Source organism: Pan paniscus, chromosome 10, assembly GCF_029289425.2.
Source record: "Pan paniscus chromosome 10, NHGRI_mPanPan1-v2.0_pri, whole genome shotgun sequence".
Lineage (NCBI taxonomy): Eukaryota > Metazoa > Chordata > Mammalia > Primates > Hominidae > Pan > Pan paniscus.
The window spans coordinates 134,102,840-134,130,171 of record NC_073259.2 but is presented as its reverse complement, the minus strand read 5'-3'; the positions used below and the strand labels follow the sequence as shown (position 1 = coordinate 134,130,171).

The 27,332-nt window shown below is 40.9% G+C and overlaps 1 long non-coding RNA gene across 1 annotated transcript in view; it reads right to left on the bottom strand.

Annotated features, from left to right (window-relative positions):
* Positions 1 to 2,893: 2,893 nt before the first annotated feature.
* LOC130540689 (uncharacterized) overlaps positions 2,894 to 27,332 on the bottom strand; it is a 60,102-nt gene continuing 35,663 nt past the window's right edge. The window contains exons 5-10 of the long non-coding RNA XR_008954681.1: positions 18,085 to 18,191; positions 15,588 to 15,844; positions 13,859 to 13,937; positions 13,116 to 13,319; positions 3,790 to 3,934; positions 2,894 to 3,119 (exon numbers count right to left, since the gene is read on the bottom strand). This is a non-coding gene — a long non-coding RNA (uncharacterized LOC130540689). The remainder of the gene's footprint in view (positions 3,120 to 3,789; positions 3,935 to 13,115; positions 13,320 to 13,858; positions 13,938 to 15,587; positions 15,845 to 18,084; positions 18,192 to 27,332) is intronic.

Sequence of the window (27,332 nt, the reverse complement as noted above, 5' to 3'; positions counted from 1 at the left end):
GAGTTTGTTGTAGATTCTGGATATTAGTCCCTTGTCAGATGTATAGATGGTGAAGATTTTCTCCCACTCCGTGGGTGGTCTGTTTACTCTGCTGACTATTCCTTTTGCTGTGCAAAAGCTCTTTAGTTTAATTAGGTCCCAGCTATTTATCTTTGTTTTTATTGCATTTGCTTTTGTGTTCTTCGTCATGAAATACTTGCCCAAGCCAATGCCTAGAAGGGTTTTTCCAATGTTATCTTCTAGAATTTTTATAGTTTCAGGTCTTAATCCATCTTGAGTTGATTTTTGTATAAGATGAGAGATGAGGATCTAGTTTCATTCTCTTACATGTAGCTAGCTAATTATCCCATCACCATTTGTTAAAAAGGGTGTCCTTTCCCCACTTTATGATTTTGTTTGCTTTGTTGAAGATCAGTTGGCTGTAAGTATTTGGGTTTATTTCTAGATTCTCTATTCTGTCCCATTGGTCTATGTGCCTATATTTATACTTTTACCATGCTGTTTTGGTGACTATGGCCTTATAGTGTAGTTTGAAATCAGGTAGTGTGATGCCTTCAGATTTGTTCTTTTTGCTTAGTCTTGCTTTGGCTATATGGGCTATTTTTTGGTTCCATATGAATTTTAGAATTGTTTTTTTTTCTAACTCTCTGAAGAATGATCATGGTATTTTGATGTGGATTGTGTTGAATTTGTAGATAGATTGCTTTCGGCAGTATGGTCATTTTCACAATATTGATTCTACCCATCCATGAGCATGGGATGTGCTTCCATTTGTTTGTGTCATCTATGATTTCTTTCATCAGTGTTTTATAGTTTTCCTTGTACAGGTCCTTTGACTTCTTGGTTAGATATATTCCTAAGTAGTTTTTTTTTTCAGCTATTGTAAAAGGGGTTGAGTTCTTGATTTGATACTCCACTTGGTCGCTGTTCGTATATAGAAAAGCTACTGATTTGTGTACATTATTCTTGTATCCAAAAACTTTGCTGAATTATTTTTTAAGTTCTAGGAGCTTTCTGGAGGAGTCCTTAGGATTTTCAAAGTAAACGATCATGTCGTTAGCAAACAGTGACAGTTTGACTTCCTGTTTACCAATTTGGATGTGCTTTATTTCTTTCTCTTGTCTGATTGCTCTGGCTAGGACTTCCAGTACTATGTTGAAGAGGAGTGGTGAGAGTGGGCATCCTTGTCTTGTTCCCTTCTCAGAGGGAATGCTTTCAACTTTTCCCCATTCAGTATTATGTTGGCTGTGGGTGAACATGGGATATCTTATTAGTCATGGAGCATTGGACAAATTGTCTAACTTTCTGTGCCTCTAAGTCAGATAATGTGTGTGATGTATAAGGCCCAGCATATGTTTTAAGCCACTAAAAGTTGTGGGTTTTTTTATTGCACCAGCAGGAAGCTAACACACAGAGTGTCCCTCACTCACAACCCTCTACGACTCTGATTGTAGCCCTGATAGTTAACAATCCTCACAGTGAGATACCTGTCATCCCAGCAATGATGCCTGTAGTCTGTATGGGGGAAATAAGCAGCCAAATCCATTGTCCAGAGTCATTTTGAATTCATAAGATATTACATTTCTCCATATGCAATCACAGCCATTTATACCTGTATATTACTTCAAAATGTACAGCTTTTATATATAGAATTGCATGTCATATACCCAAGATAAGCAGGGATTTTAATTCCCATTTTACAGGTAAAGTGGTTGAGGCCATGAGAAGTTAAGTGGTTTCCGGACTCAAGTTCAAGCAAATGGAAACGAAGGGAGACAGATGTGAACCGCGGCTTCTGACTACAAGTGAACATAGTGGTGTCTCTATAGGAGTGAGAGAGTCAGCAGCATTTATTGCATCTACCTGTATGCAAAGCCAAGGTGTATGAAATATCCAAAGTGTAGATGCCAAGGTATCATCTCTCAGGAGCTTTCCATGGGTTTGGAGATTAAATGCAAACATTCTAGGGAAAGACAAGAACATTGTGCAGCCCTACACCGTGGGCTCCAAGGCTCTACATGACCTGGTCTCTGCCTTCCTTCTTGACTTCATCCTGTCCCTCCCTCGCTCTGTTCAATATGCCCCAACCATACCCGACTGATCTTTGGTTCTCAAATATGACTCTTGCTTTGCATTTTGTTTTGCCTGGATCAATATTCATCTATATTTTTGCACAGCTGTGTCTGTCTCAATACTGAGGTTTCAAATAAAATACCATCTCCTCATGGAGATCCTGCCTGACTTCCTATCTAACTAGAGTCAAATATCCTCCACTTATTCTAAATATCTTGGAGATGCTCTCTTCTATTCCATCATCCTGATTTCATGTTTGGAATATTACGTCATTTGTTAAAATTATTTTATTTTATGTGTTTGTGTATTGTCTATACACTTTCTGTATTGGAAGATGAGCTACTTGTGTGCAGGGATCTTATATCCCATATTTACTATTGCCCCTGTCACCTGGAACAAGGTTTGGTACAGAAGGTATCTGTATAAAATGCTTGTCAAAATGGGCAAGAAGACAGGTGCACAGGACTCTAGGATGTACATTACCCTAGGTAAGGATACTTTAGGAGAGAAAGACATGTATGACTCTGGAGTCAGAAGATAGTCGGGTCCAATTTTCAGCTTTTCCACTGACTAACACTGTGCAACTCTGGGAATTTGCTTTAAATGCTATGAAGCTCTAACTTCTCATGAATAAATGGTGCTATACACTGTGCTTTGCTCCAATGTTGCTGTGAGGCTACACCAAGATAAACCATGTGCTGTGCTTAGCACAGTATCTGGCCCATATTAAAGGACCAACGTGAGCTCCTGTCACTGCAGGATGCTGTACACAGGGAACGCATGCCAAGCTGGAGAGAATAACACACTGCAGTAGATTGGATCATTGTTCCCAATGCCTCCTGCCCTCCTGCATTTATTTTGTACACACTCATCCTTTGCCATGTGTCTTTGCAGCTCCTCGTGCTAGAGGAGAACTGCCTTTCCCCATCTGATGCCGGACATGGCCATATGGGTTGCTTTGGTGGATGGAATGTGGACAGAGCAGCAGGTTTCTGATCTGGATGAGACTTCAAGAAGCACCACAATCTCAACTCATGCTTGTTCTCCTGTAATTAACAGAAGAGTTAATCCTGGGTGACAACTGCCCCTTCAGCCTGCATATCCACCAGCATAAACATTACACAAGTCAGTACATACAACATTTCTATCACCCAGGAAGCTGTTCCTTCCCTTTTCCAGAAATAGCCAACTCCTCAAATGCAACCACTTTTTAAATTCTACCATCTTAGATTAACTTTGCATGTCTTTAGACATCATATAAATGAAATCATATTTTTAGTCTTCTCATCCCTAAAGTAAGACATTTCTCTTCACCAAAACAAGTCAAGATTTCATGGAAGATGTGGGAAGATGTTACCATTTCTTTCATTTCTATTGCACTTGAGGAGCATCCATTCTCTGAATCTTAAACATTTCAGGGTTGCATTTTCCTTTTAGTCTTCCATTCTCTTCTTAACTGTAAAAATCTTAAGCAACCTTTGTTGGCAGGAGAGTCTAAGTAAGCCCTCCAGGAAAGTTTGATATGTCAACATTCAAATCATGCACATGTATGACTTTCCTCATGGTGACTTTGATTTACTGGCAACCTAGTAAAGAAACTAGTTTACAAGCTATGACAGTGTCAGGGACACTTTTGTAGTCTCACACCACTTTCCTGCCACTATACAGCCTATCATAACTTTCGTCTAAGGTAGAGATCTACAAACACAGTCATACCTCTGTGAAAACAAAGGGATGTTGCTCTCCTTCAAATGCAGCCCCAAGTATGCATGCTGCTATCTGCCTTCTCTGTCATTGATAAATTACACAAGCAGCGCTTATCAGATGAAGCACCTACTTATGTCGAATGAATGGCAGCTTCCTTAAAAAAAAAGAGATTTGCATTAAAACACTGATACATCTAGAGTTTCCACTGCATGGTAAATTGTTGAACTGGTTGGTATTAGCTGTCGTTGGCACCTGTGAGTTCTTCGTGTATTGCTGAATGAAGCTGAAGTGCTAAGTTCTTAGGGATGTTGACAGATTTTAATTCCTGCTCTTTATCATTGGATAGCAAGCTCATGTTTGATATCACTTTTCACCAACATATTCATTTTAACTTCCACTCCCAATTTTCATTAACAGTTAAAAAGTGGCACTTGTAATTATTTTATGAGGCATACACCATTCAAATTTAGTTGGAGTGGAAGTCGATCTGAAGATGGGGGTGAAAAGCAACTACTTATGTCAGAATGAATTCCAGGTTCCGATGGCAACTTCTTTCCCCCCTCAAAAAAAAGAGTTGCATTTAAACACTAATATATCTAGAGTTTCAATTGCATGGCCAATGGTTGAACTGGTTTGTCTCTAAAGATGCTCATGATTGCAGATGCACATTTCTTTTTTTTTTCTTTTTTTTAATTATTATTATTATACTTTAAGTTTTAGGGTACATGTGCACAATGTGCAGGTTAGTTACATATGTATACATGTGCCATGCTGGTGCGCTGCACCCACTAACTCGTCATCTAGCATTAGGTATATCTCCCGATGTCATCTAGCATTAGGTATATCTTCCCTCCCCCTCCCCCCATCCCACAACAGTCCCCAGAGTGTGATGTTCCCCTTCCTGTGTCCATGTGTTCTCATTGTTCAATTCCCACCTATGAGTGAGAATATGCGGTGTTTGGTTTTTTCTTCTTGCGATAGTTTACTGAGAATGATGATTTCCAATTTCATCCATGTCCCTACAAAGGACATGAACTCACCATTTTTTATGGCTGCATGGTATTCCATGGTGTATATGTGCCACATTTTCTTAATCCAGTCTATCATTGTTGGACATTTGGGTCGGTTCCAAGTCTTTGCTATTGTGAATAGTGCCGCAATAAACATACGTGTGCATGTGTCTTTATAGCAGCATGATTTATAGTACGTTGGGTATATACCCAGTAATGGGATGGCTGGGTCAAATGGTATTTCTAGCTCTAGATCCCTGAGGAATCGCCCTAAAACCATAAAAACCCCAGAAGAAAACCTAGGCGTTACCATTCAGGACATAGGCATGGGCAAAGACTTCATGTCTAAAACACCAAAAGCAATGGCAACAAAAGCTAAAACTGACAAATGGGATCTAATTAAACTAAAGAGCTTCGGCACAGCAAAAGAAACTACCATCAGAGTGAACAGGCAACCTACAAAATGGGAGAAAATTTTCGCAACCTACTCATCTGACAAAGGGCTAATATCCAGAATCTACAATGAACTCAAATAAATGTACAAGAAAAAAACAAACAACCCCATCAAAAATTGGGCGAAGGACATGAACAGACACTTCTCAAAAGAAGACATTTATGCAGCCAAAAAACACATGAAAAAATGCTCACCATCACTGGCTATCAGAGAAATGCAGCTGCACCTTTCTTTTAACAATTTGAATGAAACTTTCCTCCAATAAAGTTTCCTTTTCTCCAAGCCTCTTTAGGTCTGAAGAGTTTAGACATTGATATTCTTTGGCCTGCTTGGAATGCTATTTCTCATCCTCTTTTCCTTTTGTAAGAACAGCATTGAGGTTTATCTTTGAGGATTCCTCTCTCTGCTCCTCTGGGGTTTTCTGGTCTTGGTCAGGAGAACCAGGCATAGGACCCCAATCAGTCAGAGCACTAGGTCCTCTAGGACCACAGTGATGGGTTCAGGATGGACACACAGATCCCAGCTTTGAGATTGTTGCCGGGTTGTTGGAAAAGAGGCCACCTTTCTGCTGTGTAAGTCACTTTTGGCTGAAGCAGTTTCTTTCCCCTGGTTTCCTTGAAGCAACGTCTGTCTGTCACCCTGTGTGTGCTGCAGGTTTGCCTGTGAAGTCATTTCCGGTGTGTATACCCAAGCACTACCAAAAAGCTCTGTGCTCAAAGCATGCAGTTCTGTGCTTCAAGTCTGCTGGCATCTGAGTACAAAAGACTTTCATAGGTGACCAGCTGTTAGGGACTGAATTGTGTTCCCCGAAAATTCATATCTTTAAGTCTTAAATTCGAGTAACTCAGAAAATGACCATGTTTGGAAATAGTTTCATTGCTGAGGTAATTAGTTAAGATGAGGTCTTTAGGGTGGACCCTAATCTAATATGACTGGTGTCCTTGTAAGAAGGGAGACCAGGTGCAGGGGCTCACACCTGTAATCCCGGCACTTTGGGAGGCCAAGGCAGGATTGCCTGAGCCCAGGACCAGCAATGTAATGGTCCTGAGACCAGCCTGGACAATATAGTGAGACCCTTTCTCTAGAAAAATGAAAATAAAAAAATTAGCCAGGCATGGTGGTGCATGCCTGTAGTCCCAGCTACTCAGGAGGCTGAGGTGGGAAGATTGTTTGAGCCTGGGAGGTCAAGCCTGCAGTAAGCTGTGATCCTGCCACTGCACTCAAGACTGGGCAACAGAGCAAGACTCTGTCTCAGAAAAAAGAGGGGGTCAGGGAATGTTGGAGACACACACACACAGAAAGAGAGAGAGAACGCTGTGTAAAGATGAAGGGTAGAGATTGGGGCTGTGCTTCTCTACAAGACAAGGTATTTCAAAGATTGCCAGTGAACAACCAGAAGCTACAAGATTCTCTCTCGAGAAAGAACTAACCCTGTCAACACCACGATCTTGGACTTCCAGCCTCCGGAACTTTGAGATAATAAATTTCTGTTGTTTTAAGCCACCCAGTTTGTGGTGCATTTTTAAAAGATCCCTAGCAAACTAATACTCAGACGCAAACCTGGCTGTGAGATGAATAAATTCCCATGGTCAAAATGCTAACAGTAAATCCAGTGACCACTGTCAATTATCGTAAGTCTTTTGTTCTCCTGACCCTTGCAGTATATCAGTGGAAACTGCATACAGTGAGGTTATTATACAGGAGCTAGTAACGTTTAGCTGCATATGAACTGCCATCCTTTGTCAGTGTTTCTCAAAAATGATTTGTGATTAAGAAAACAAGTGGGGGACGTAGGCCAATATAAGCAGCTTACAAAATGAGGCTTTTGCAAAATACCATTAAATTTTCACAGGCCAACTGTTCTCACAATTGTATATGATAATTCTGTGTTGTTAGTCCAAACTGGGAAAAATAATCTCCTTATGCAAAATATATGTGATTAATAAAAGATGAACATTTTTATTCAGAAGTTCTTGCCCTTCCAAATACTAATTATATTTATTCCTTTTTATTCAGCTTTTTTATATAAATGTAATTATTGTTTAGGAAATTCATAACCATTTGTTGAACAGCAATGCTGATCACATCTCTTCAGTTGTGACTTGCAAAGCATTTCATTAAAATGAATTTTGCACCAAGCTTCACCCAGTGAATTTAACTGTGACAACAGAATAAAGCCACACATATACCAGGCACTTTAAAATGCTTCTTTACATATTATCAGCCAATGTTGCTGAAAAAATTACTTGTTTCCAAAGAAATGAGGAAAGGAGGTCAGGATGATGATGAACACAGAAACACTTCACAATGGAATCTACACAGACCTTGGTTTCGGCTTTTTTCACTTTCTGGTTTGTATGAGAAAAAGTAATGAAAATATCCACCTTACAGAAATAGCTTGGGTGAAAAAAGATGGCTTTTGAAGAACTCTTGTGGGATTTCTTGTTGACACTGCAGTCATTTGGCCAGGTGCAGTGTTTGTAAACACTCACCTGCACCAGTTCCTCCCCTGAACTCAGTGGGAGGAAGCACTTGTGAAGAGGGCCATGAGAGCTGTACAAAAATTGTTTATGATGCATAAAAGCCCTTGTGGAGAAAAATGGTTTACCTGTGGCACCTTACAATGTTTGTGGTGTACACTTAAGCAGAGTGAGGGAACTGTAACATATTCAATTTCCCTGGAAGGAGTGCAGAAAATGCCACCCAAAATATGACACTTTGGTATGACTAATTACTTTGAACCAAGGGAATTTGGTAAACAGCAGGTGCAGGCAGAGGCTTTCTTTGAGCTTGTCTTATCTGCTTAAAAAGGGATCCTCCAAAAGGAACTCAATTGTCTTGAATTCCCTGCCTAGGAAGGAATCTTATCAATCAGAGAAGATTAACTTGGATTACAGGAGAGAACACTGGAGGTCGACAGCAGCCTGGATACTTTTATTACCTGAGAGACTTTTTATCTGCATGGTATGGTTTGGCTGTGTCCCCACCCAAATCTCATCTTGAATTGTAGCTCCCGTAATCCCCACATGTCATGGGAGGGACTGGGTGGGAGGTAACTGAATCACGAGGGAGGGTTTTTCCTGTGCTGTTCTCATGACAGTGAATAAGTCTCACAAGATCTGATGGTTTTATAAAGGGCAGTTCCCCTGCACACACTCTCTTGCCTGCCACCATATAAGATGTGCCTTTGTTCCTCCTTCACTTTCCGCCATGATTGCGAGGCCTCCCCAGCCATGTGAAACTGTGAGTCCATTAAACCTCTTTTTCTTTATAAATTAGCCAGTCTCGGGCATTTCTTCATAGCAGTATGAAAATGCACGAATACACTGCATAACAAGACGACCGTACACTTCTTCCTCTCACCCTCCCAGAACTTGTGTCATCACCTCCCTCTAGAAGCCCCAAGCCCATATTCCTTTCTGTAGCTCAGGATCCTGTATAAGCTTCAATCACATGTCTCTTCTACTCTGATGTTTTGTGGGACTCCCATGTGTACTTGCATAGTTCAATATGGTTTTTCTCCTGTTAGTCTGTCTTACATCAGTTTAATTTGTAGCCCAGCTAAGGAACTTACAAGGATGGAAGATAGCCCCGTCTTTCTCTGCTACATTCTCTAGTTTAAAAAATCATTTGCTATTAATTCCTCAAGTTTAACTTTATTCTTTCCAAAGTACAATACTGTGCAAGGAGATCACCAAAGAGCTTTCTCCTTGGAACCCATCTCTCTAGGTGCCTCAGGGGCCTCATTTGAAAGTTTCTTTTTGTTGTTGTTGTTGTTGTTGTTGTTGTTGTTTTGAGACTGTCTCACTGTGTTTGCCCAGGCTGGAGTGCACTGGTGAGATCTTGGCTCACCACAACCTCCGCCACCCGTGTTCAAGAGATTCTCCTGCCTCAGCCTCCCGAGTAGCTGGGACTACAGGCGCACACCCCCCATGCCTGGCTAATTTTTGTATTTTAACAGAGATTGGGTTTCACTATGCCAAGCTGGTCTCGAACTCCTGATTCGCCTGCCTCAGCCTCCCAAAGTGCTGGAATTACAGGCGTGAGCCACCGTGCCCGGCCTGGAAAGTCTCTACCTAATTTTTCCCATTCCTGTGCCTACAAGACCCACCTGAGAAGAAAGTATGCTGGACACTTGCCGGTGGAGGAGAGCATTTTTTTTCTCTCTCTCTCTTTTTGTAGAGAGTGGTGAAAAGCACTAGCTGGCACTGCCTTTTAGAAATGAGAGTGGTGAAAAGCACTAGCTGGCACTGCCTTTTAGAAATGCATCTGATTTACATGCAGGCCTAAAAAGAGAAACATCCAGGACAAAGGAGACTTCTGCTTCTGGCTAAAGTCAGGTCATTTACACAGCAGTGAAATTCCAGGATCAAGTCAGCAAGATACACAGTAGGATAACTGTCAACCATTTAGCTTATATCAAACACATTATTCTTCAGAATCCTCTTAACATACTTTTCTCTCACAGACACTTGCACGTAATCACAATGTTACAGACCAGCAGATCTTGGCACTACTAAAATAAACACTTTTAATATTCAGAGAATTTATTTGCCCTTCTTAGTAAATAGCTGGAGAGAGCAACTCAATTTTATGTTGATAAGATACAGAACAGGTATAGCTGTGACCTAAGTTTTATGGTATGTAAATATTCACCAACATTGTCATTCTCTCTCTAAGACAGTATAAAGTCCAGCCCTGTATTTTCTCCTTTCTTAAGGATTTAACCTGGCAGGCCTAGGACTGCATTTGTCAGGAGACCCTGGCTGGCACCTGGTAAAGGTGGCTCACTATGCCCAGACATTTTGTACAAATAATACGATCCCTGCCATACACCTGTTTTCCTTCTGGAATTTTAGTACCTGCCAGGAAGAGGGTGCCTATGGAATCAGCCCCCTAGTAAAAATCCTGGGCATTAAGTCTCTAATGGACTTCTCTGTTATACTTGGCAGATTTCACACACATTGTCACTTGTATTTGCTGGGGAATTGTGTCCTGTGTGACTCCATGGGGAGAGGTTGAGGCTCGTCTCCCCCAGACTTCACACCATCCACCTTTTATGTTGGCTGACTGTCCTTCATATCTTTTTGTGGTAGTAAAACTTAGCCATAATTATAAACCAGCAGATCTTGGCACTACTAAAATAAACATTTTTTAATATTTAGATAATTTATTTGCACTTCTTAGTAAACAGCCTGAGAGAACAACTCGATTTTATGTTGTTAAGGTAACTTAGCATAACACTATATGCCGAGTCCTGTGAGTCCTCCTACTGAATTATGAAGCCTGGGGTGGCCTTTGGAAATTACAGGCCCTTTCCCCACCTCCCACCCTAACAAGGCTCCTTATTAAACTGCCAACTGGAGCTATTAACTTCTGTTTTTAGTTAAAATTAATAGCCAAGATTAATATAAAGGAGGCAGGAGAAAGGGAATTGTAGTTTTCAGCTTCCCACGAAATATTTTCTAAGTTAGTGAAAAACAAAATCCAGCTCACATCTCAGCAAATGTTATCCCCACATTTGCAAAATGCCCTGGTACTTGCTGATACAAGGCTTTGTCTTCCTGTGCAGTATCAGGGTCAGGGGCATACACGTGTCATTCAGGTCCTGGCTTCCCTTCCTACCATGCGACCTTGGATCCTAACAATAAATTAGACCATGATGTAAAAGACTTAGCTCACTGCCTGTTGCTAGATATCACTCACTAAAAGTTATTGTTGTGTTGTTGCTATCATTATTATTACCTGTCATCTTCCAAGCATATAGCCCCTGGTTCAGGTTTAATTATCAGATTGACCTAAAAGGCCTGTGTTCACTGTGGGTGGGCTTCCTAAGCCCAGGTATTAAAAACGAGATAAAGACTCCATTATTTGACAACAGAAGTATATTAAATATTTGCAAATAGAATTTCAAAAATCACCCTTTTATTTGACAGTTCTTAATTATTTTCACAGGTTCCATTGAGAAAATGCCTGATAGAACTTCTTGGTTTCTTTTTTTTTTTTTTTTTTCTGAGACAGAGTCTTGCTCTATCGCCCAGGCTGGAATGCAGTGGCATGAACTCTGCTCACTGCAACCTCCGCCTCCCAGGTTCAAGCAATCCTCCTACCTCAGCCTCCCGAGTAGTTGGGATTACAGGCGCACACCATCAAACCCAGCTAATTTTTGTATTTTAGTACAGACGGGGTTTTACCATGTTGGCCAGGCTGGTCTCGAACTCCTGACCTCAGGTGATCCACCTGCCTTGGCCTCCCAAAGTGCTGGGATTACAGGTGTGAGCCACTGCACCTGGCCAATTTCTTGGTTTCTCAAGAAAAATGGAGTATATGTTAGGCACGTTGTTCAAGTTGATAATAGTAATGAATTCTGTGGAGTATGGAGTGAAAAACACTGTCACATCTGAGAGCTTGGACGGATCCCATGTAGGGAGAAATTGAAGGAGTACCATGCCCTAAGAAACGCCCAACAGGCCTGAAGCAGGAAGGTGTCCCTCCACATTCAAAAGGATGGAAAGAGAGAGGCAGATGGTGTCTCTTATTCACTGTGATTGAGAGACAGTGGCAGGTGGCATTCCTCATTCAACATGGTGTGGAGACAGATAGGAGATATCTTTCATCTAATATAGCAGAAAAACCATTAAATCTGCTATAAGAATAATCATTGTTCACGTTTTGGCCCCAGGTCTTACCAAATGAGTGACTTTCACAAATCAGTTCGCTTACTCTTAGATCATCATAAAAGATTGATAAATGTGATAATTAACCTACTATTTGTGAATTTAGTGACTTGATTCTGAAACTTCACTATCTTGTGAATGACCTGACTTACTTGTTGGTATCTTACATGGACTTTTGGTGTATATGTGTCACCGGTATTCTGACACATTTTCAAATGATTGCTACCAGTGTTACTTTTCATTCTTAAATGGACTCAAATTTGCTAGGTCTGTCCCGCAAATCCTGGCCAACAGATGAAATGAGTACTCAGACACAAGTATGTAGCATAAGAGCAGCTGGGTGACTGCCTGGCTCTAGTGGCCAGAGAGCAGCCCCAAGAAGCTGGAGCTGCTTGCTTTTATTCAGTGCAGGCACAATGCCGAAAACCTGGAGCCCACACAACCTGTAGGTAATTAACATTTATTGTTTCCCCTTTCAGGAAGAGTCATGCGCGTGGATGATCAAAGGTCAGTTCCTGGTCAACATAAGTAAACAAGCTTGTTTGAGAAAAATTCCCCCACATTCCCTTGTAGCTACTCCTTGCCCTTTGCCTCAGGGTTATAGAACAGCTGCCTTCAGCTATTCTCCCCTGGGGGCTCTGCAGAAACTTTCGACCTTTCAGAAGATTTGCGTCCTTTCCATATAGTTTTCCCACCACTCTGAGCGATCCCCCACATCTCCCTCTTTTCTGGTTTTTTTTTTGTTTTTTGGGGTTTTTTTTTGCACTAGGTTTTGTTGATTGAAGCATACAGATGTGCACAGCAACAGTTTTGACTGGCACAGCAGTTACAGCTTGTGTTCCGGCTTTACATCCCAGAACCAGTAAATAACATAAGACAAACATGAGTATAATCAGTATTATTCTTTTCCAATCAAGGTGTGATATGTAGTGTTACTTAGCACCTCAGTCCAATGTGTGCCATTACTGAGGGACCCCACTGGGGGTATGTCAATCCCTCCTAGCCAATCAGTCACGTTATTAGAGCCTGGGAAGGGAGTGTCTGCCCAAGTAACAGGGTGGGAAAAAAGGCAGATCTAGAAGATGGGCCCAATAGAGTGTAGCAGTTACAGGTAGCAGGCAAAGTGAGAGAATAAAAAAGCTTAATACCCTACGAGAGTTGCAATGTACAACAGCATAGCAAGGAACACATTACCTGGAGTGAATGGTGTCTGTGCCTGGAGCAGGATTTGCTTGGCCTCCTGAGTTGTCTTCTTCAGCATCCCCCAGGTAATGTCCAGGGCCTGTGTCGTCCAAGGAAGCCACATCATCCGGGATTGTGGGTCCTGTAGGGTCATTTTCTTCATTTTGGTACCGGGTTGGGTCCTAGCCATGCCATGGTATGGTTTGATGCCTCGTGCTGGAATCCAAAGAGGACCTGACAGGGTGTGAACACAAGCATATCCTCTTTCCCACATTAGCAAATCATTTGGACCACACCATATATTACTATTTACATCCTTCCATAAAACTGAAGGTTTTATATCTTGAGTGATTTTTGCAAAGCGCTTTTCTATACCTAATTGAAATTTATCATCTAAATTGAAGAAATTAAGGGTAAATAAGGCTTGTGCCAATAGTGTTGCAGGGTCCTTACTCATATTCTGCCTTTTTTGTTTTCTGAGCTTATTTTTAAGGGTGGAGTGGGCACATTCTACTATGGCCTGTCCTTGAGGGTTATACGGGCTACCCGTGGAATGTTGGACATTTCATGTGTGACAAAATTTTGAAATTGTGAGCTAGTGTAAGCCAGACTGTTATCAGTTTTAATCTTTGTGGGCCATGCCATAAATGTAAAAGGTTAAGAGAAGATGTTTAATGACATATTGGGCTGACTCTCTAGGAAGAGCATGAGCACTAATTAAGTGGGAATAGGTATCAACAGATACATGTACATACCTTAGTTTTCCAAATTCAGGGACGTGCATAACATCTGTTTGCCATAACTCATTAGGTTCTAGTCTTCTAAGGTTAACACCTGTTGAAGGAGGGGATGTGCCTGTGAGCTGGCAATCTGGGCAATGTAAAATAATTTCTTTAGTCTTTGGGTAAGTTGAAATTGTTTAGCTAAAGTTCTCCAATTCTGATGAAAAAATAGATGTGATTGTGTGGCTTGGTCAAGTAGTGACCTCATGACCTGCAAATCTGCTTGATCATTGCCATGAGCCAGCGGACCAGGCAGCGAGCTGTGGGCCTGAATGTGTGTGATAAAAACAGGATGTGTTCCTTGATCCAACAATTGCTGAAGTCAGAGAAAAAGGGCACACAGGGTGGGCTCAAGAGTGGATTTAATGAGAGCTGTTTCAAGGTTTTGCACTAAATAAACAGAATAAGCAGAGTCACTAACGATATTGATGGGCTGAACAGAAAAGGTTTCCAGGGCCAATATTAGGGCTCCAACCTCAGCTCTCTGAGTGCTAGTAAATCCAGATCGAGTGAGAGAGTTATGCGGTTCCCACCAGATAGCTGCTTTTCCTCTGATTGCCTGCATTGCCTGTAACAGTCTATATTAGCACTTTCATAAGCCAATTGCAACAATAAGATATCAGCGGCCTGGGCATGACTAATTTGTCTCTTAATTGGGGTTAACCGATTGATAAATTCAACAAATGGCTCCTGAGGCCCTTGTCAAACATTTACAAAAGATCCCTGTTGAACTCCACCTCCAGAAATTTGGTCCCAAGCCCTGCAGTCACATAAGGACACTTGTGCACAGGCTTGGGGGACAAAATTTAATTGTTGTACATTGACATAGGGACCCCTCCCCTACAGCATAGCAGCCATTACGTTTTGCCTGGCCAATTGATTTTGGTTGGCTTGTTGTTCACACAACTCATCATATTCTGCCCTCCAGAGGAGATACTGACTGGCCTCTAAAGTTGTTTTAGCTAGCACTGACCAGTCCCATGGGGTTATATGGAGATTATCTGCTATGGCCTCAATTAATCCTTTCATAAATGGGCTAGCAGCTCCGTTTTCTCTAATGCTTTTTCTTATCTCTTTATAAGTCTTGAAAGTAACGGGTTCATGTAACTGATTGCCTTGTTGACCTTGCATCACCAGGCAGGACAAGAGTTCCCCTTCTAATGCCACTTGCCTAAGACAGGGTCCCATAACTGTAGTGTATCCCTTGCCTTTTTTCTAATTTATTGGAGGAGGGGACTCAGGGAGAACCTTTCTCTCCTCTGTGGCACCTTTACCTGATAATGGAGGGGCTGAGGGAGGAGGAGGAGGTGATAAGGTAGATGATGGTTCTTCCTCCCCTCCCTTTTTAGGCTCTTCTGTGTAGGGTGGGGCCAAAGCAGCCCTAACTAAGGCCCATAACATTAAAGATGTTACTGGGACCCGTTGCCCTTGCACACGATGTTGTTTAAGATTTTTTTCCCACTTGTTCCCAGAGCTCTAGGTCTAACGTGCCTTTTTCTGGGAACCACGGGTTGTGGAAAACAACAGTTTGCATTAGGTCCCTTAATTGGGCCTCTGAGACCGAGGCTCTGCTAGCTTTAAGCAGCTGTTTCAATACTTTATATACTGTTGCTGTTGAGCTGATAATTGTTGTCCCATGGTGAAACCCTAGCTTGAAAATCCCCTCGAACTTGGACATCCCCAGCGCGCACCAATTACTTACTGCTCAGTCACTTCATATTTGTTTTCAGGGGTTCCCTTGCAATCCATTGCAGCGTTCCTCACATGGGGCACCACCTGCCTGGTCTGTCCCACAGACCCTGGCCGATGGATGAAGCAAGTACTCAGAGACAGGTATGCAGCATAAGAGCAGCTAGGTGACTGCCTGGCTCTAGTGGCCAGAGAGCAGCCCTGAGAAGTTGGAGCTGCTTGTTTTTATTCAGTGCAGGCACAATGCCGAAAACCTGGAGCAAACACAACCTGTAGGTAATTAACATTTATTGTTCTCCTTTCAGGGAACGTCATGCAGATAATCAAAGGTCAGTTCCTGGTCAACATAAGTAAACAAGCTTATTTAAGATAAATTCCCCCAAACTCCCTTGTACCTACTCCTTGCACTCTGCCTCAGGGTTATAGAACAGCTGCCTTCAGCCATTGTCCCTTGGGGCTCTGCAGAACCTTCCAACCTTCAGAAGGTTTGTGTACTTTCTCTACAGTTTTTCCTACCATTCTGACTGATCCCCTACACAAATTGTTGGGAAACTCTCAATAGCAAGCAATTAATGTCCCTACAAACAATCATGCCAGAAGGTTAAGTAGTTCTTTCAGGACATCGAGTTCTCCCTTTCCAGAAGTCCCTTATTTAATTCACATACACTTCCACTAAAGTTCAACTGAGTGTCTGCTCTCCCCATAACCCTGCAACGGTCAGAGGGTGGAGACAGGGGCAAGTCATTGCTCTTGTCCTCATGGGACTCTATGGACAAGATCCATAAAAGCTGGCTCAGTTTGTGAGAGGTAGTGGCCAGATGGGGTTTTTTTTTGGATAAGGTGCCTACTTATGCTGATATAGCCATACCACTACATAAGAGACAGGACATACTTTTTCATTTCAATTCAAATAAAACTTTAAATTTTCATATAGGGCTTCCTTTGTTGTAGGAGGAACCATTTGAATATCTTCAGTTACTTTTTAAGTGAAGGAGAAGGAAACACCTATTTTTTCCCAATGCCTGCATTTAGAATTTTTCAGAAGATAATTTAGAAAAAATTTGTATAAGAGCCAAGGAGCCTCCAAAGGGAAACCATTATATACAAATCCACTTGGATTTTATATTGATCTTATATCCTGCAATCTTATTCAACTTGCTTATTAGTTCTAGTAGCTTTTCTGTTGGTTCCATTTTTAAATAAATAATCATAGTATCTGTAAAGACAGTTTTCAATTTGGATATCTTTTTTTTTCTTACCCTCCTGTACTGGCTAGAACTCCTAGCACAATATTGAAGAGAAGTAGTGAAAGTGGACATCCTTTTCTCATCCCTATTTCCAGTGGGAAACAATCCAGATTCTCATCATTTATTATGACATTAGCTGTAGCTTGTCAGAGATGCCATTTATCAAGTTGAGGAAGTTACTAGTTTGCTGATGGTTTTGATTAGGAATAGGTGTTGGATTTTCTCAAATACGTTCTGTGCATCCACCGAGATAATCATGTGTCTTTTCTCTTTTAGTTTGTGATATGGTTTGGCTCTGTCCCTACCCAACTCTCATGTTGAATTATAATTCCCAGTGTTGGAGGTGGGGCCTGGTGGGAGGTGATTGGATCATGGGGGTGGTTTCTAATGGTTTAGCTCCATCCCCCTAGTGCTATTTTATGATTGAGTTCTCATGAGATCTGGTTGTTTAAAAGTGTGTAGCACCTGCCACTACTCTCTTCCTCCTGCTCCAGCCATATAGAACATGCAAGCTTCCCCTTCACTTTCCACTGTGATTCTAAGTTTCCTGAGGCCTCCCGCAGCTCATGCTTCCTGTAAAGCCTGAAGAACCATGAGCCAATTAAACCTCTTTTCTTTATAAATTACTCAGTCTCAGGTAGTTCTTTATAGCAATGTTAAAACAAACTAATACAGTTTGTTAATTTATTGAATCACATTGATTGATTTTTTTACTTTAAACCAACCTTGCATTCCCAGAACTTCACTTTGTCATGATGCATTTTTCCTTGGTATATATTGTTAGCATTCTATTTGATACATTTTTTTCATCTATCTCTATATGTTTGCATCTGTGAATGACATTTGTTTTGTAATAGTCTTTTCTTGTAATATTCTTGTATCAGGGTAAATACTGGACTTATGAAGAAGTTCATAAGTATTCTCTCCTCACACACAGGCAGTCATTAGTACTTATCTGTTTACTCTAAGTCTCTTCTCCACAAATCTCCAGCGTTCTGTATCAGTGTAACTCTCTATACTCTGGTACTGTTCACTGCAATGTCCTCAAGACTCCCAAGTTCTACCTGGGTTCTCCTCTGCACCATGATCTGGAATCTCTCTGCAAACACTAAGCTAGAGCAATCATAGAGTTCATCTCATGTTCCTTATCTCAGAGATCATTGTTCATTGCTTTATGTTCAATAGCTTAAAAACAATCATTTCATATATTTTGTGTGACTTTCCAGCTGTTTCAAGGGAGAGGGTAAATATTACTTCTCTCACTTTATCTTGGCTCCAAGCAGAATCGGGGTCCAGAATTTTGAGTCTCAAAAGTCTTTTTTCTGACTTAACCGTCCTCTCCAAAGCAATGAGTGTGTCAGAAGCCAAATCTTCAAATATAAGAAGGATCATGAGATGAAATGAAATACTTAGAAGAAATATCAGTTAATATTTTTAAATGTCGTACCAACCCAAAATGCCTTTTATTTTCACACTTCGATATTGATGAGAACGCCAAGCTATAAACATAGAGATAAGGGGCATTCCTATGATGTTTCCCAGCGATACATATGGGGAAAACTCTCAGTGACTAATGTAGATTTTGCAATAGACTTACATGAATTAAGATTGTTTAGAAAAGTATTGTCCTCTTACCCAACCTGTTCTCTCTTCTGAAGCTGTGGACCTTTGTAGTTCAGAGTTTGAAGAAAGAATTTTCCAAGGTCTTCTTTAGCTTTAACATTATATGACCCTATATTAAGCTCTAATCAGAATTGCTAAGTTACAACAGTTTTAATAAAACCAGGAATACAGACTTAACTGATGCAGTAGACTGAATGGTCTCATAAGGTTAACTATGTGTTTCTTATGGAAAGATTCACAAACCTGTGATAATAATCCTAGCATACAAGTGCGGGACACTTTACTGTGTCAACAGTAAGTTGGGCCAGTGTAGTGATCTTTGTTGGCAACCTTCCCAGCAACCATCATCCTCTTTTGCTCCCAATAGAGTCAAAATCTTGTTCAGATATCTACTCCTTTTGCACAGAACCATGAGCCTTGGGGTTATCTTCATGGATGGGTGTGATGGTAATCCATCTCATTGGCATTGATTGGTTCATACATGGATAGATGACTTAGTATTTTCCAAAAAGAAGAAAGTTTTTCTTCTGGGAAGTACTTAATGAAAAAAAATTAGTTCCATAGAAAGTTATAGGAAAGAAATAACTTCTCTTGTTCCATGTCTAGATGTAATACCTGATACCACTACAACAGTCCTGCTACCTACTTGAGGTTGAAGGAAATGCCCAGGATGGTAGACCAGAGAAAAGGAAAGAGCCTTAATATCACTGAACTTCCGAATCAATCAACTCGGTGGCCTTTTGTAGGCTGGACTCTGTTATGAGGCAAGAGAAATTTCCTTTTTTAAGATGATTTGAGTTGAGATTATATTTCTTTATTTGAAATTATTCAATCATACAAATATTGGTAACATTCTCATTTCTAAAAAATAATCTGAGTTACTTATCTGACCCAACATAACTTCTAAGTGATCAAGCTAGTGATAGAACTTAGTTTTTCTGGCTTCAAGATTATTGGAGGATGGAGGGGAGGAATATCTGAAGTAAAATCTTTAAATAAAATGGGGGTGAATGACTGAAACAAAATTGCATTATGTGCTGGTAAATTATTTTAGAGCAATGGATAACATCTAATCCTTTATCTTATCTTTTTTCTTAGGCTTCAGTCAGCCTCTCGTTCCAGTTGTTAGATAGAATTTTCAGAAAGGAGGCAAATTGAAAAATGGAATGCTAACACTTTTTTAAAATTTAACTCTCACTGTGTCCTTCTTCTCCTTGATATCTCTGATTATTCACTGGTTTTCAGGGACTGAGGTTAACTAAGTTTCAAGAATATGACTTATATAACCCCCACATGGTTTCTGGCAACATTAAGCCCTCACTTTTACTTGGAAATAGTTGCCTCTGGTTTAGCCCTGATGTTCCTTCATAGACAGAATGTCAGTTCCCTTGTTCACTCCATTACTCTCTAGAGTCTTCTAAATGGCCCACTCTACTCACTGGCTTCCCTGGGTCGTGTTGCCATTTGAGTTTACTGTTTGTGGATGTCATTTGAAATCACAATTCAATTTCTCTTTTCCTAATTTTAGAAATTTTCAGGCCAGGCACGGTGGCTCATGCCTGTAACCCCATCACTTCGGGAGGCCGAGGTGGGTGAATCACCTGAGGCCAGGAGTTTGAGACCAGCCTGACCAACATGGTGAAACCCCATCTCTACTAAAAATACAAAATTAGCTGGGTGTGATTGCACATGCCTGTAAGCCCAGCTACTTGGGAGGCTGAGGCAGGAGAATCACTTGAACCCAGGCAGTGGAGGGTGCAGTGAGCTGAGATCATGCCATTGCACTCCAGCCTGGGCAACAAGAGTGAAAATCTGTCTCAAAAAAATAAAAATAAAATAAAATAAAATAAATAAAATTCCAGTCACCAGATAGCCAAGATAGTGAATTCCTGATTATAAATGCTCATATATTTGTGAGTGGCAAATTCAAATTGTACTAGAGAATTAAGCTAGATGATTCTTTCATTTTTCTTCCTATAATGGAAAATTCAGAAAGATTCTACATGCACAAGATGAGGGTTGGGGGGAGAGTTGATTAACATTTTCCTATCCTATTTGTGAATTGACATGTTTTCCATAAAATATATCTCATTTCTGAAGAAATACTAATATTTGAGCAAAATAAAAAGTTATCTTTTGATTCTTAATCATTTTTACTCTTTAATTTCCTGAAACTATCTTATGTTCATGCTACAAACAATTTAGTTCATTTTAAGAATACATTTATTTATGGAAGCAGCAAGTAGAGAACATTGATTTGCAATTTCAGGAGCTTGAACTGAAAGCTGTTGATTACCGAGCCCTGTTTGTAACCCAGAGGAGAATTTTGAAACCTAATTTTTGGAGCTTTTGAACACAAGTCACTCCCACTAACTTCTACTGCCAGTGAGATGTTGGGAATTAAGTATGCATAGGAGTAATCTAAATTTCCTTCTGATAATGAATAGTAATTTAGTCTGTGTCTTCCGGGTATGGCCCCATGACTTGACTTAAAGCAGAGTTTACAATTCATAAACACGCCATCTTAAAAGTGTCTTCCCTAAGTTACAAGTTTCTGCTCTTCAGTTCTAATGCAGTCAAACGTCTCAAGTGCAAATTCCTTTAACCCGTATTCCACTTTTGTTTGACACTCAGTGACACACGATGGCCCTGACAGGTTTTCCTCAATAACTGACAGCAGGTAAAAGGGTCTGCATGGAAACTTCTGCTACTTCACAGTTATAAAGTTCACATGAGGAGGCTGATTAGGGGCATGAGAGGGCCAAACTCCACAATCCAACAAATCCCCTGAGGCTGAGATTTGGATTCTGAAGGGATTCTTTCAATGCTTGTCTGTATACAAAGAATGTAGCCACCTGAACTCTAGAAGACAGATGAGAAAAATAAAATTCACCCTAAGTTATTTCTAACTTCAAAGACTATGGAGTAAAAGCCCAAAGATAGAATAATGGGGCTGGAATTTAAAATGTCTTACGTCTAGAAATTTATGCTTTTACTCTAGTTCTTTTTTTCCTCTTATCTTTATTTATTTATGTATTTACTTACTTACTTAATTACTTATTTTTTGAGACAAGGTCTTGCCCTGTCACCCAGGCTGGAGTGCAGTGGTGCGATCTTGGCTTACTGCAGCCTTGACCTCATGGGCTCAAGTGATCGTCTTGCTTTAGTCTCTGCAGTAGCTGGGACTACCGGTGTGCACCACCCTGCATGGCTAACTTTTTACTTTTTCGTTTTTTGAGGGGTGGGGACAGAGTTTCACTCTTATCTCCCAGGCTGGAGTGCAATGGTGTGATCTCGGCTCACTGCAACCTCCACCTCCAGGGTTTATGCAATTCTCCTGTCTCAGCCTCCCAAGTAGCATGGTGCCTGCCACCACGCTTGGCTAATTTTTGTATTTTTTTAGTAGAGACAGGGTTTCACTATGTTGGCCAGGCTGGTCCTGAACTCCTGACCTCAGGTGATCCACCCGCCTTGGCCTCTCAAAATGCTGGGATAACAGGCATGAGCCACCACGCCCGGCCTACTTTTTCTTTTGTAGAGACAGGGTCTCACTATGTTGACCAGGCTGGTTTCAAACTCCTGGCCTCAAGAGATCCTCCCACCTTGGCCTCCAGGGTAGCTGGGACCACAGGCAGGAGCCACCATGCCCAGCTAATTTTTGTGTGTGTCGGGGGCAAGCAGTTTGTAAAGATGGGGTGTCGCTATTTTGCCCAGGCTGCTTTCAAACTCCTGGGCTCAAGTGTTCTTCCTGCTCCGGCCTCCCAAAGTGCTGGGATTAAAGATGTAAGCCTAATTTATTTCTTAAAACAGGAACACTGCATTACACTGTTAATAGAAATCCAGTAGTACCTACCATCATAGGGAGTAACTACAGGAAATAAGTATTGTGCAAATTAATGTGATAAAATGTTACAAAATCACAGCTACTCTTTTCTGCAGAGGCTTCTCAGTCTGGGTTTGGCTCTCTCTCTAAAACATATTATAAATTCACTGGTGCCAAATGGTCTCTCTCTTTTATGTAATCAAAAGGTCTGAAGGACAATTGAAATGAAAATATGTGATTTAATGTTATTTAAAGAGGTATCTGGTGCCACCTAAAACCTAAAACCGCCCAGCATTGATGCAGGTGTGTGTGTCTTCTGCCCTGGGAAAGACTGATGTGGTCTAACAGCTTCATTTTACTGATGAGATTTTAGCACAGAGAGAGGATGTGATTTATTCAAGGTCTTTGGCAAAAGAAGCACCAGAACACAAGTCTTCAGGGTCTACGTTCACAATAATTTAGCTATACCTCATCAATTTCTAAAAATACCAAGAAGGATGTGAACAGACACTTCTCAAAAGAAGACATTTATGCAGCCAACAAACATATGAAAAAAAGCTCATAATCACTGGTCATTAGAGAAATGCAAATCAAAACCACAATGAGATACCATCTCACGCCAGGTAGAATGGTGATCATGAAAAAATCAGGAAACAACAGATGCTGGAGAGGATGTGGAGAAATAGGAATGCTTTTACACCGTTGGTGGGAGTGGAAATTAGTTCAACCATTATGGAAGACAGCTTGGCAATTCCTCAAGGATCTAGAACCAGAAATACCATTTGACCCAGCAATCCCATTACTGGGTATATACCCAAAGGATTATAAATCATTATAATATAAAGACACATGCACACGTATGTTTATTGCAGCACTATTCACAATAGCAAAGACTTGGAACCAATCCAAATGCCCATCAATGATAGACTGGATAAAGAAAATGTGGCACGTATACACCATGGAATACTATGCAGCCATAAAAAATGAGTCCGTGTCCTTTGCAAGGACGTGGATGAAGCTGGAAACCATCATTCTCAGCAACACAGGAACAGAAAACCAAACACTGCATGTTCTCACTCATAAGTGGAAGTCGAACAATGAGAATATATGGACAGAGAGAGGGGAACATCACACACTGAGGCCTGTTGGGGGGTGGGGGCTAGGGGAGGGAGAGCATTAAGAGAAATACCTAATGTAGATGACGGATGGATGGGTGCAGCAAACTACCATGGCACATGTATACCTATGTAACAAACCTGCACATTCTGCACAGGTATCCCAGAACTTACAGTATAATTTTTAAAAAAAGAAAAATAAATTAATAAAAAAAGAAATTCTGAAATCTTGAGATTAGAATACACATCACATGGATGTGTGCGTGCTAGAACAATCTATGTACCTAAGCATTCTATGTATACCTATGTAACAAACCCACACGTTCTGCACACGTATCCCAGAACTTAAAGTAAAATTTTAAAAAAGAAAAATAAGAAAAATAAATTTATCAAAAAAGAAATTCTGAAATCTTGAGATTAGAATACAAATTACATGCATCTGTGCTAGAACTATCTATGGACCTGAGCATTCTGTGCCCAGCAATGTGGATAGACATCAGTTTATAGAACAGAAATGGGTTGGCATGGTGGCTCATGCTTGTAATCCCAGCACTTTGGGAGGCCAAAGTAGGTGGATCACCTGAGGTCAGGACTTCGAGACCAGTCTGGCCAACATGATGAAACCCTGTCTCTACTAAAAATACAAAAAAAAAAAAATAGCCTGGCATGGTGGCAGGCCCCTGCAATCCCAACTACTTGGGAAGCTGAGGCAGGAGAATCACCTGGACCCAGGAGGTGGGGGTTACAATGAGCCAGGATTATGCCATTGTACTCCAGCCTGGGCAACAAGAGTGAAACTCCATCTCAAGAAAAAAAAAAAAAAAGTACAGAAATGGTACATGCCTTTGTGAAGTTTATAACTTCACAACTAGTAAGTTATAAACTTACTAGTAAATACATCATTTTAAAACATTGATTTGTTAATTTCAGAAGCTCTAACTGAAAGTTGTTGATTCCTGAACCTTATTTGTAATCCAGAGGAAAATTTTGAAACCTAACTCTTGGAGCCTTTGAACACAAGTCACTCTTAGTAACTTTTTTTTTTTTTTCCTGTCACTGAATAACCAACCACCCTAAACTTCACGGTATAAAACAGGGGACAGCAAAGAAGGCCCCAAATCAAAATCTGATTGGCTGTCAGATTTTGTAAATAAAGTTTTATTGAAAAACAGCCACACCCATTCATTTACTATTGTATATGGTTGCTTTTTCACTATAGTGGCAGAATTAAATAATTGCAGCAGGGACTGAATGACCCACAAAGACTAAAATATTTCCTGGTTTGTCCTTTACAGCAAATCTTGCAACCCCTTGGTGGAAAACAATAAAATATGTTTGAGCCAACTTAAGTGCCCAGTACTGTGCTGGGGTAAAGACAGACACTGATATTATAAACAGACCTAACATCCATCCCTGCAAAGTGTACACTCAAAGACCCAGTTTTTGGGGCATTTTTTGTTTGTTCATTGTTCTTTTCTTAGCACCATCACCAATAAATACATGCAAAACTAAGAACTTAATTATCTCATATAAAGAAAGCGTGTTGCTCACTCCAGATGTAATAAAAGTCCATTGTCTGGATGCAAATGCTTCTTGTGGGTGTTGATTCATGATTTTCATTCACTAAAATGACCCTGCACCTTCGCCTCAGTTTCTCCACTGTGAAACAGAATCCTTTCTTTCTCTGAACATGTTAGCATTTGGAACTGGCAGATCATGGTAGTACCTGGAGTTGAAGAAAGACTTGCTTCATTTCTGCCTATAGAAAATCGTTGTGTCTTCAAGTAAAACTTGATTTTTTTTTCCTTATATTTCCAAACAGACTTTATGAGTGTGTTTAGGATTAGAAGTCATCACATAAAACATTAAAATGATCCTGACTTCTCAGTCTGATACAAAGGCAACTTGTCTATTTATGGACTCTGTTTGCATACATAACTCCAATTAGTTTAATGTGAATGTTGTCCACGCACCATTACTGACTCACGGCCTCCAGCTTTTTTTGGGAGAAAAAAATTATACTTACTTTTTCCCTATCATTGGTTTCCTTCCTAAAATTGTAATTCAAAGCTGCAGTTTTGATTCCTTGAAAAGCTGAGACATTAGTGGTGGGTGGAAAGACATCCATCCATCTTAGGCTGATAATGCCCTTAATACGCCAGGGGCTTTGTGAGCCATGGCTTATGATCAATTTTGCAAGTTCATTCTTCCACACCTCTAGGCTCAGATGTGAAGTCCATGTCGTAAGTAGTGAGAGCTGGTCCCTATGGTCTTAAGTTGAAAGGTTTGCTAAAAACACTAAGAACCAGCAGTCACTGGCCCACCAAGCCAAAGGCACGGCATGCAGACCACTCCTCTGGAACATGTCAGTGCAGCTCAAATCCCAGACCAAATCTGGAGGTTTTAGCCTGATGTCTGTAGGTTACATTGGTTCTCAAAGTTCTGTTTCTGAGCCTCTTTGCTTCTTTCAATGTTGATTTACACAATGTTAAAAACTGAAATAGTTGCTAACATAAAAATAAAGAGATTTCAAATCTAATTTAAGATTTCTGGTATCTCTTGAAAAAATCAGAGTATCTGTTAACACAAGGACCCCACGTCTTAATGATGACAAGGTCACTCTCCTTTTGCCTTTGACATCCGGCCACTGTCCCTTCCTTTACCTGAAGCTCACAGACATTTTCCTATCCAATGCCTCATTCTAAAGTTGTACACGTGCATAACATTCATACTTACTGATGTGGTTTGGCTGTGTCCCCACCCAAATCTCACCTTGAATTGTAATAATCCCCACATGTCAAGAGTGGGGCCAGGTGGAAATAATTGAATCATGGAGGCAGTTTCCCCCATACCGTTCTCATGGGAGTGAATAAGTCTCAGGAGATCTGATGGCTTTATAAATGGGAGTTCCCCTGCACAAGCTCTCTTGCCTGCCACCATGTAAGACATGACTTTAATGGACTCAAACCTTTTTCTTTATAAATTACTCAGCTTCAGATATGTCTCTACTAGCAGCATGAGAACAGACTAACACACTTACATATCTAATCAGAGCCCATTTATTTTTCAGTAACATTATTTACAATGCCTTCCTTCAAAAACAAACAAATAAGCAAACATCATTTGGGGATGCCCACAGCCACTTGGCAGTTACTCCCCATGTCGACAGCAAGCATTCTGGGGTCAGCCTGCCTGGTGTAAAACCTGGCCCTGATGCTTGTACATCTGTATAGCAGCCGGCAAGCCCAGCTGCTTCTCTCTGCATCAGTTTCCTCATCTGTAAAATGGGGATAATATTAATATATACTTTGTAGAGTTACTGCAAGGGATTCATGGGATAATTTGTATGAAGCGCACAGGGCACAGCTTGGAAGAACAGAACCTCTTGACACAGGTTGGCAGTTGCTACCATTATAACCACGACTACCTTACCACAAATGACCTCCTGCTGGTGACTGCTGTTCTCAGTTCTTCTGTCCCATGACTGACTTTCGCCTGCACTCTGTTGGGCATCGAATCACACTCTAAACTGCTTTACAGACTCTAGCTGAAGTGATTTCACCACAAATAAGATCATGTCGTCTAGACACTTCAGCAGCTTTAGGGTCTTTCTTTTGCTCTTATAACGAAGACAGTGCAACCCAGTGGAGTCCATGATGCCCAGTGTTGTCTGGCGCCTGCGCTTCTCCAGCCTCAGCTCCTCCCTGCCCCAGCTCCCTTTGTGTTTCCATCTGCAGGGACCTTCTTTGGGTTCCTGGTATTCACACAGATTCTGTGCCCCAGGCCTTTTGCTCATGCTGCACTCCTTTTGTGGGTGTTCTCCTCTCCCCTCTGCACCTCCTAAATATCTACTTGTTCTTCTCTTGACATCTCAGTGATGTAAGATATTTCTCCTCAGTCCTTTTGCAAGCTGGGGACCTCCAGCTAGTGATGCCCCACCAGGCCCCACT